The sequence below is a fragment of the Aulonocara stuartgranti genome (genome assembly GCF_965226115.1).
Source record: "Aulonocara stuartgranti genome assembly, chromosome: 20".
Lineage (NCBI taxonomy): Eukaryota > Metazoa > Chordata > Actinopteri > Cichliformes > Cichlidae > Aulonocara > Aulonocara stuartgranti.
In genome coordinates, this window is record NC_138956.1 from 7522942 (window position 1) to 7533377 (window position 10436).

Here is a 10436-nt window from a genome sequence, read left to right on the forward strand (position 1 = left end):
GCACCTCAAGTGCTGGCCGTTATGTTCCAGGTTAGTCTGCGTGAGGAAACATGGCCAAACACGAGAAGCGGTGAGAGAGCAAGAGCGAGTTGCTGTTTCCTACTTTTCCTCTGTGGTATTTGTGACACACACTCACTAACACACACAGACAGAAAGAGAGAGTGAGCAAGAGAGGGCTCAATATCACAGTCATAATTGGCTTATAATACCAAAGAGGAACTTGATCCTTGATGCCACCCAGCCACTGTCAGTCGAAACCAAAAGACACGGGACATGTGTGCATGTGTGTGTCTGTGTGCGAAATACACTTCTGTAAGTACTCACTGGGAGACTAAAAGCTGATAGTACTTTTATTACTGATATTACTTTTATTTTAAGAAGAGCAAAATCACCTAATAACTCTTGGAAACTTTACACTTGATATCATATGATTAATACTGATACAGTAACAAAAGCATTAAGATCAATTATAAGACGCTGGTGGGGCTTTCAGCTTATCTTTTGAGGAAAAATCATTCCTACCGTTCTCTGTACATCATTTTGTATTATATCTTCATGCAGCAGTGTTTCTTAGATTTATAGATTTAAAGTATGCAAATCATTTATTAATGCAGTTTTCGCTACTCTCTTATATAACGTCAGTCAGATGTACACAACGCTTTGCCTGTGGCCGCTGAATCACCACCGCCTCACTCCACATATGACAAGACCATCCTAAGGACAAACTACGAGATAAGATGTGACAATGTGAAATGAAAAATATAGGAAGATAAGAAAAATTTCAATTAGTGCAACAACGGAAGGTGACAACAATGATTGCTCTTTGAGATCAGGGAGATAAATACAACATTGTGATTAATGGATATTTAAAAACATGTCATTGCATTCAAAGGCAAATCACAACACACAGCTTAAACCACAGTTTACACTGAGACACTCATGTGGATCTTCAGACTCATATAGTACCGAGACATTTTGGCGAGGGGAGTTGAAACTAACAAGACAGAGAACAGAGAACAGTGAAGACATGAGGAGGAAAGTGGAAAAGGCAATGCTACTAGGTGACATACCATGTTGGCAGCAGCTGTCGGGAAATGGTAGCAAGAATATCTCACACGTGTATGTCTGACCTGCTTGTCAAAGCTGAGACAAAGAGTGACAGAGAGAGACGGGGACAGTGAAATCTCTCTCTCGCTGTCTCACCCAGAGTGTGAGGCAGCGCATTCCTTTTTCAGCACTTGGCTCACTTCATCAGAAGGCCACAACCTGGGTTACAATTAGTGTGCAGCACAGACAAAGGACTCACTCACTCAGTGAAATGTTGTTTGCTTCGCTATACACTTGCGGCCACTTCATTAGTTACACCTTGATAGCACCAGGTTGAACCTCCTTTAGTCTTCAGAATCATTTTCATTTTTCATGGAGCAGATTAAATAAGACATTCTCACAAATGTTGGTCCAATGGATACAACAGTATAACACAGATGTCAGCTGCACCACCACCACTCATCAGACCTGGCAATATTTTTACAACTGTCCAATTCTGATGAGCCCAGGTGGAATATCGCCTCAGTTTCCTGTTCTTAGCTGACACTGCTGTTGCCCCCCTCTGCTTCAAGGTTTGCATTTTGTGGATTTAGAGATGCTCTTCTGTAACAAGTGGTTATTTGAGATACTGTTTCCTTCCTATCAGCTCGAAGCATCAACGAGGCATATTCGCCCACAGGGATGGACTGGCAATCTGTCATACTGGACATTTTCCCTGTGGGCCGACACACTTTTGGGCTGATCGATCGGCCTGAAGAGCCGCTGTGCTCTGGCAGCAGCCCATTTGTTCATTTTCATTACTGACACTGGATTGCCCAATCAGATCTCTTAATGCGACAGGCTACACCTCTGTTTGCTCAGGCAGCTTGTAGAAAAAGTTTAGTGTGGAAGAAGTGGCAAAAAATGGAGCCGAAAAGCTGAGAGGAAACAATAGTCAAATTAACCGACATGTTAGCTGCCAGTACTGCTGCACTGTGAACAGCCACAACTCCTCACACTCACAAGAGGCTGCTGCTGCTGCTAGCACCAGCTGTGGAGCAGTGAGGAAGATTAAATTAACATGGTAAGAAAATGATGGAGGAACATAATTAAAAAGGGAGAGGTTCAACAAATCAGGTAACACAAATGACTGATTTAACTATGAGCCACTGTTAATAGCTAAAGTGTAGCTTTTAATTATTGTCACACGCTGAGGTGTAACTAAGAAATGATCCAACAACAACTGTATCAACCTGATTAAACCCTGTTTCAATATCTATAATCCAACAAAAGGAGATAAATACAGAGTATGCGTACGCTTTATATATAATCAAGAGTCAAATCATAGACGTGAAGTTTCAAAGGTGAATAGCGCTACCACAGTGCTATCCAGCAGCTAGTTTGAGTAATCATGGTGGGACGATTTTTTTTTGTCCCAGTCTTGTCCTGTTCACCCAGAGAACTGGTGCTCACTGGATATTTTGTCTTTTTTGTACATTTCCCTGTAAACATAACTAAATGCATTGAGTTGCTGCCATTTGATTGGCTAATTAAATATTTGTATTGATGAGGAGTTAAACAGGTGTACCTAAAAAAGTGGACATGAATATATATATATATATATATATATATATATATATATATATATATATATATATATATATATATATATATACATATATATATATAGTTTTTTTTTTTTGTTTGTTTTTTTTAATCAGAACTCCAGCACACTGAATTCCAACATGTAGAAAGCAAAGAGAAGCAACAAATCCTCACACGTGACTTCAGTGGAACAGTTATTCATTTTATGTCAAATTAAGTGAAAAACATTTAGCACAAGCTGTACTAAAAGCAGGGCGTCATCTTCACTGTCTTAAAAATTGTCAAACCAGTCCTCATGTATGCAATGCAAGCGGATACACTGCTCAGAAGCAAAGAGTGCCAATGCGTAACCACAGGAATCTAAGAGAACATCGGCTGTATCTTAGCCTGCAACAGAACAGCTTGTTCACCATAGCTATCGGAGTGCAGCGTGCCCTGTGCTTCAGCTCCAACAGATCAAGTGTTGTGATGTTATTTTGTTTTTGTTGTCGTACATTTGAGCTATCATTGTTGTCCTCATGATCTACCCCTTGCTCTCTGTCTCGCTCCCTCTGCTGTTCCTTCCAGCTCCATTAATGCACCCACTCTACTGGGAGACAGAAGGAATGTGCAAAAGTCAAAAAAGGACACTGAAAGAAAGATAGGCAGAATGGGGGGAAGTGGCACAGAGGAGCTATGAGGGATAAAAAAAAACATGCGTGTGTACATGTGTGTGTGTCAGCATGTCTGTGGCATTAGGCTTGAACAGAGTGAGCATGTCCTAGCCAGAGGAGAGAAGTCGTTGAATCAACTGGTCGCAACCAAGGCCTTGTCGCCCTTGTCCTCATCTCTCCGTCTCCCTCTCTCTCTTTTTCCTCACTCTCTCCCTCAAAATCCCCTCCGCTCATTCAGCAATGCATATTACAAACAGGACATTTTACTTAATCCTGAATCTCTCCCCCTCCTCCCGGGCTTCTTTGTCAGGGCACCATTGTGAATTAGAATAACAGAACCGGCTTTAAAATAAAATTCTACATCAAGTGCATAGCGTTTGCAACCAGGAAATGGCAGGTGAGTCTGAACTAGAGTTAGTAGATATTTTCATTTGACAGACTTTCATAGTTTATAGTGAGCTTGTAATATGTGGGCTGGATATTCAAGGTTTGATGTGTGACATCTCCCATGAGATAAGACATACCACAAAGAGCATTTGCACCTTGTACTTGGTTTAGCCTGACATCTTTCTACTCAGTCATCCTCACTGCAAATGTCTGTGCAATACTAACAGCTGCACACACAAAATCAAACAAGCTTGTCACTCCAAATGTAACGCTCGTTTTCTGTACTTGGAAGCAGCGCTATCAGTGTCAGCATATTTGAAAAAAACAATTTTTTAAACGTGTGTGTGTTCAGAATGGAATGCCGTGTTTAGAGGCCGCTAATCCCAAGCAGGGACGGAAACAAATGTACCTCAAGCTTTAGCCTTCTATTTTTGCCTCCAGTATCCTCAGCACTTCAAACATGCATCGTCCCAGGCTCTGGCTTGGGCAGCTAACACCTCATTACCATTCTGTAAAGCAGTTAACATCGCTGGACATGGATTTCCTCCAATGAGTAAGTCGGGGTCAGAGGTTCGTATAAACTAAATTTTTTGGTGACTAAAACAAACGTAAAACAAAAATAAAGTGTGTTAAGCTAAAGAGGGAGTGCATTTATAATCATCAAATGAGGCGTTTAATTTAGCAGATGTTCTTTTAGGATATAAATATGTCTTGTTAATTCAGAAAAAAAGGGGAATTTTTGTCAGGTGAATACATTGAGCTTTCATATTTTAGACACTGAAGTTTTCTATTTTTTTTTCTTTTTTAAGCTATTTAAACACACTTTATTACATCTAATGATCAAAAACATATGTGCATCAGTAAAAGGCACTAAAAAAAACTATCTCTGAAGTGAAATGAAGAATCTGGAAGTTTTATTCTCACAACACAGTCTGAGCAAGCAACTGAACACCTGTCACCAAAATTACGCAAGTTATAACTTACCAGGCTCCCAATTTCTTCATGTTTCAGTTTAGCAGTATTATTGAAGATATGACGACAGAACTAAAGTACCCACAGCATCACACGAAATGCTATTATAGTCTCTCAGCTCTATGAGTAAAGCTGATATAAGAAAAGAAAAGAAAAAACATGAGACTGAAACTCACATTCAGACTGCTTTCATTCCTTGGGTGTGTTTTCATCTGTATTCTGTGGTTGGTGGAGCAGCAACAAACTGGCAAAAAACCCTATGGTTTATCGGCTGCAAAAGCTCACTTAACCACCAAAACAGATTATTGAATCCAAAGTGCAAGGGCCTTAAGATGAAGCATCCGAAACATAAACCATTGGAAACAAAAATAAAATCCCCGATCTCTTTACAAGCTGAAATCCCAATTATTTGGTTCACTTCCCTTTTGTATTGATTATTTCACTTAGATGTACCATAAATGCTTCAACAGAGGGGTATTTTGTGCTTACCTTTATATTTGCATATTTCTGAGTACTGTAGTACTTGAGGCCCATGCATTTTCTAGCTTTAGGTCAGTTCTTCTTGGTAAAACAACTCTAGAGGTGTGCTAGACAAAGATGGTGCAGAAAGGTTCAACAGGAGGACAGATTTTACTGTTATGAGGTGCTTGTATCACAAAAACTGGTCTGTTTTCTACTGGATGCTAATGTTGTAGCACCTCAACCATGTTAAAGTCTAAACCATGCAAAACACTGAGCTACAGAAAAACTGAAAAGCCTCAGAGATCTAGGTTAATTCAACAATTGCTTGCAAGAGACTGCTCTGGGCTGAGACAGATGGAGTGACCCAGTTGGGGAGAGAAAAATCTCCATCGTCTTTGTCATCCCTCTGACTGTGTGACTCCTCTCTGTGTCCTCTGGAGCCGACCCCATCAGTCACCATGAAATGACACAAATTACCACGAGCTGTTAGTGTCAGTCACAATGAACTGTGAGGACTTTTTTTTCTTATTGTTTACATAGCAGCAGAACAACCAAACAAAAAAGCCAGCATGGCATAAGAAGCTGGAAAATTAAAGAAAATAATCAACAAAGGAAAATAAAAGCAATGAAAAGGGGAAAAGGGGGTTCATATCCTTCCTATTCTGTTATTAAATTTGTAATCTCCAAACTAAACAAGATCAGTGTACAGCCTTGACTTAGCTTTCCTGCTTGGCAACGTTTTAAGGACTTTACATCTAGTCATGCGGTACACGTCCCCCAACCTTGCTCTAATACTGACTTCCACATGATTCACATACTGTGCTGACTTTCACTGTTAAGTCACCAATGACACACAGCTGAGATGCAGATGGACACGTACCTGTTGTGCATTTTTCTGAAGCTTCACTTAAGAAACGCCTAATGGACTTGGTGCAGTCGTTTGTCATTAATGTCAAAATCAAAAGGAAAAATCATTTTCTTTCTTTGTTTCCTGCTTTCAGCAGAGCCTGCTAGTTTCCACCAAACAGCAGCTGATTACACACAAGAGGGGTACTGAGCTCGTCAAATACAGCATTTCTTTGTAAGACAGCACAGAAGTGTAAATTATACTAAAATATAGACAATGTAATTTATATAGCATCTGCGACTTCCCCAATAAGGAGCAACAAGTCAGAGTTTTGTAAAGTCATGTGCAAGTTACAGATGACTTTCTGGTCTGGGATCCTTAGAAGGAAAAAAGAACTAAAGGAAATCATTTAAAGCTTTTTTTTGTATTCTTCTTGTTTTGTCTTATTGTTGATGTGTTTTCAGCTGCACAGGTTTGTATAGAAACAACCAGCTTTTCTTTAATTGTATATAACTGTGTGATTTCATCATGATTGTTGTTCAATTCTTTCTTATTATCAAATAACTTGTATAGAGGATTATTTTTATTTTATTTTAGTAATATGCCAAAATTTAATCAATGTTAATGCAACAACTGGGAGAAAAAACAATGTGTGACATCACTATCAGATAAAACACACATTAACTCCCAGTGATGGTATCAAGATCTCTGTGTGATTCAAAAAACAAAATAAAAATAAAAAAACAGCTGTGAATTTAGGATATTCACCTTTTCAGATCATCAAACAAATTTTAATATTAGACAAAGATGACTCAAATAAATACAAACTGCATGCAAAATGCAGTTTTTAAATGATGATTTCATTTATTAAGGGGTCACATCAGAGGGTTTTAAGGCATGAACTGCCTTTTTAAGGCCATGCCAAAGCATCTCAGATTTCTGTCAGGACTTTGACTAGACCACTCTGAAATCTTCATTTCATTCTTTTTGAGTCCTTCACAGGTGGACTTGCTGCTGTGTTTGAGATCATTGTCCTGCACCAGAACCCAACTGTGCTTGAGCTTCAGGGGATAAACTAATGAGCAGGCCATCTACTGATCGGAAGGTTGGTGGTTCAATTCCTGGCTTCTCCTAGTCTGCATGGCAAATATCCTTGGGCAGGATACCAACCCCAAGTTGCTCTCTGATGCATCCATCCATGCAGTATGAATGTGTGTGTGAATATTAGTTAGAAAGCACTAAGAAAATGTGCTGGTGTAAATGGGTGAATGCACAAGTTGTGTAAAGCGCTTTGAGTACTCAGAAGAGGCTCTTGTCTCGTCAGTCCACAGAATTTTTTGCCAAAAGTCTTGAAAATCACCAAGATGTTTTGCGCAAAGGTGAGCCGAGCTTTTGTGTTTTTTTTGGGCAGCACTGGTTTTCTCCTTGCATCTCTTCCATGGATGCCATTTTTGCCCAGTCTCTTTATTCAATCATGAACTCTGACCTAAACTGAGACAATGAGGCCTACACTTCTGTAGAGTTTGTTCAGGGTTCTTTTGTGACCTCCTGAATGAGTCGTTGATGTGTTCCTGGAGTAATTTTGGTGTATCAGCTGGGAAGGGTCACCATTGTTCCAAGTTTTCTCCATTTGTAGATAATGGCTCTTCGCTGGAGTCCCAAAGCATTAGAAATGGCTTTATAAGGCTTTCCAGACTGACAGACATCAATAACTATTTTTGTCAGCTGTTCTTGAGTTTCTTTATATTGTGACATGGTGTGATGCTTTTGCTGGCCCAGGCTTGATTACTGCTTTTGTTGCAGTAATCAAGCCAGGATGTAGATTATGAAAATAAACTCTGCTTCCAAAAAAGAATCTGGTTAATCACAGTTAATTCGGAATTTAACAAGAGTGTAATTACTTTTTCACATTGGGCCAAGTTGCACAGTTTTTGTCCCCTCAAAAAATTAATAATTTAAAAACTGCATTGTGTATTTACTTGGGCTACATTGGTCTAATATTAAAACCTGTGACAAATATGCAAAAAACTAAATAACAAAGAAATAAGGAAGGGACAAATACTTTTTCACTGCACTGTAAAAACTGTGCAAGTTGAGCTCTGTATGCAATTGTAACTGCTGGTGGTCATCCTTGTAAAGACAAGGGAAATTTCCCATGCTCCTTTTTGACTAGGCCAGCACATACATAGATGTTTATAGGGTATAATTCATCTCACATACCCAAAGATCGGAAATAGCATAAAAACCTCAAAATATGGGTTAGTATATCTGGAAATACTTTTTTACTCTGGGTCCAGCACTCACTCAGGAGAAAAACCTCCAAAACCGAGATTTCTACAAGTCATCGCAATAATAAAGGACAATTTACAACCCCAAATATCTACTATATATCAAAAGTAAAAGCAAACAAGAGTGCATCACATTTCAAGCTTTTTTCTGCTTTCCTTGGAAGCACTTAAAGGGTAAATGCCACAGAGTGGTACAAAGACACACACAGAGATTAAACACATGAGACAGGTGACGCTGACCCAACACAAACAAACTGAAACCCTTGAGGTAGGAGCCAGGTGGTAAGTGCTAGCAGGGTGGCGGAGAACCTTGAAACAGGCCCGAGAACAGCATCTAGAGGTCAGTACAGGGAGTACACCTGCACTCGGAGGAGACAAACAAACCTCCACAGCAGCTGGTTAAACAACACACGAGCACTCAAAAACCTCCGGCCTCTTATTTATAACCTCGCCCACACAGCAAAGAAGAAGACCCCGAGCAGGGAAGACGCAGCCACGCAGACAGACAGTAACAGCTGGTTACAGGCCACAGCGTTCAGGTTGGAGTTGGAGTAACACTGAGAGAGCTGGTTAGTGGTTACTGAATGTTTAACCTATAACAGGCCTATTCCACAGCAGTGATTTTAATATGAAAAGTAGATAAACACACGTGTTACTAATGATGTTAATGAAGGTTTGCACTATTTTGGTACAAATCCCTGTACCTATAATATCACTGGTAACTACTATTTTATGTGAAAATGTATGCTGTGAAAAAGTTTTCCATCGAAAAATAATGATTAGCATCCACTGCAGATTTGCAGTTCAACAAAATAATGTTCTGAATGAAAGCAAAGATCTTCTGTGCGAATGATTGCGATTTAATTTAAATTAATTCTTTGTTCAGTTCTTTAGTTCAGTTCAGCTGGCTTACACCAGATGATAAACAAATGCAGGCTGATCCAAGTAACTGAAATATTTGGTATTGATAGTGAAAAATTTCATTGGGCCCCGTTTCATCATCTTTACGTTGCTTTGACGAGTGACAAAGATGATGAAAATGCAACAAATGCATTTATTAAAAATTTTAAAATAATGTGTATGTAAGAGTTCAGGCTTTTCACAAATCACTTCTTTAGTAACAAATCTGCCTAAACTTGAGTTGCAAAGGCTACTATCGAGTATCAGCCCTTTGAAGAGGAGTAGTCTTCTAAGATGCTAATTTTGATTCATGAGTGACACTCATCCTGTGTCTGTGTGTCATCACACCATCAGTTTTAAGCTTATGTAACTGCACCCCCAGAACAAACAGCTAGGGAGGTTATCAGTGCCTCCTGAGCTTCTGATTCAAAGAATTCAAAATAATAATAATAATAATAATAATAATAATAATAATAATAATAATAATAATAATTTGTTTAACACACTTCAGTCGGCTATATACTGATCTTGAAAGAAAGTATCGATCCTATTGCGCTAATATCGATCCATACCAAAGGCACTGTTGGTATCTATACTATCAATACTTGGATCGAGCGGTTCACCTCTAGTACTTAAGTATGTTCAAAAATAAGACGTAGCCTATGCATTTATGAGCAGTGCTTATAAGCTTAACCTGTTTCTGTGTGATTAAATTATATCCAATTATTGACTGAGCTCAAACTCAAACGTCTTCTTGGTGACCCTCGAAGAGCAACACACTGCACTCCATGCAAACATCTGCTTAGGTCAAATAAATCTTCAAACTATTTAGACGATTTTGGAATCAAAATTGTGATACGTGCAGATTTAGGTAAAGTCACCCAGACCTATAACGTAGAACATAGCTAACATTATGAATTTGAGCTCTGACTGTATCTGAAACTGAAGTTTTATTGCGCGTGTGAATGCTGCTCGCCAAAGGGTAAAATAGTATTTACTCAGCTTGACACCATCAGGCGAAAAGTCCATTAGTCACTACTGTGCTAACTTCAGAGTTCAACCAATTCATTTCATTGTGGCATTCTGTCTGCTTCTTCATTTTGAGATTAACTAAATTACTAACAGGATATATTAACCAGGCTATTAACCAGAGAAAAAAAATAACTTAACGAATGTGGTGCTTTGTACCTTGTGGGTCGGGGTCGCTCAGCTTGTCCAGCCTGCGGTGTTGAACCTGTGAGTTGTCTCTCTGTCGGTGTCTCTGCGTATCCTCCTGGAGGTGTGGAGGGTTCCTGC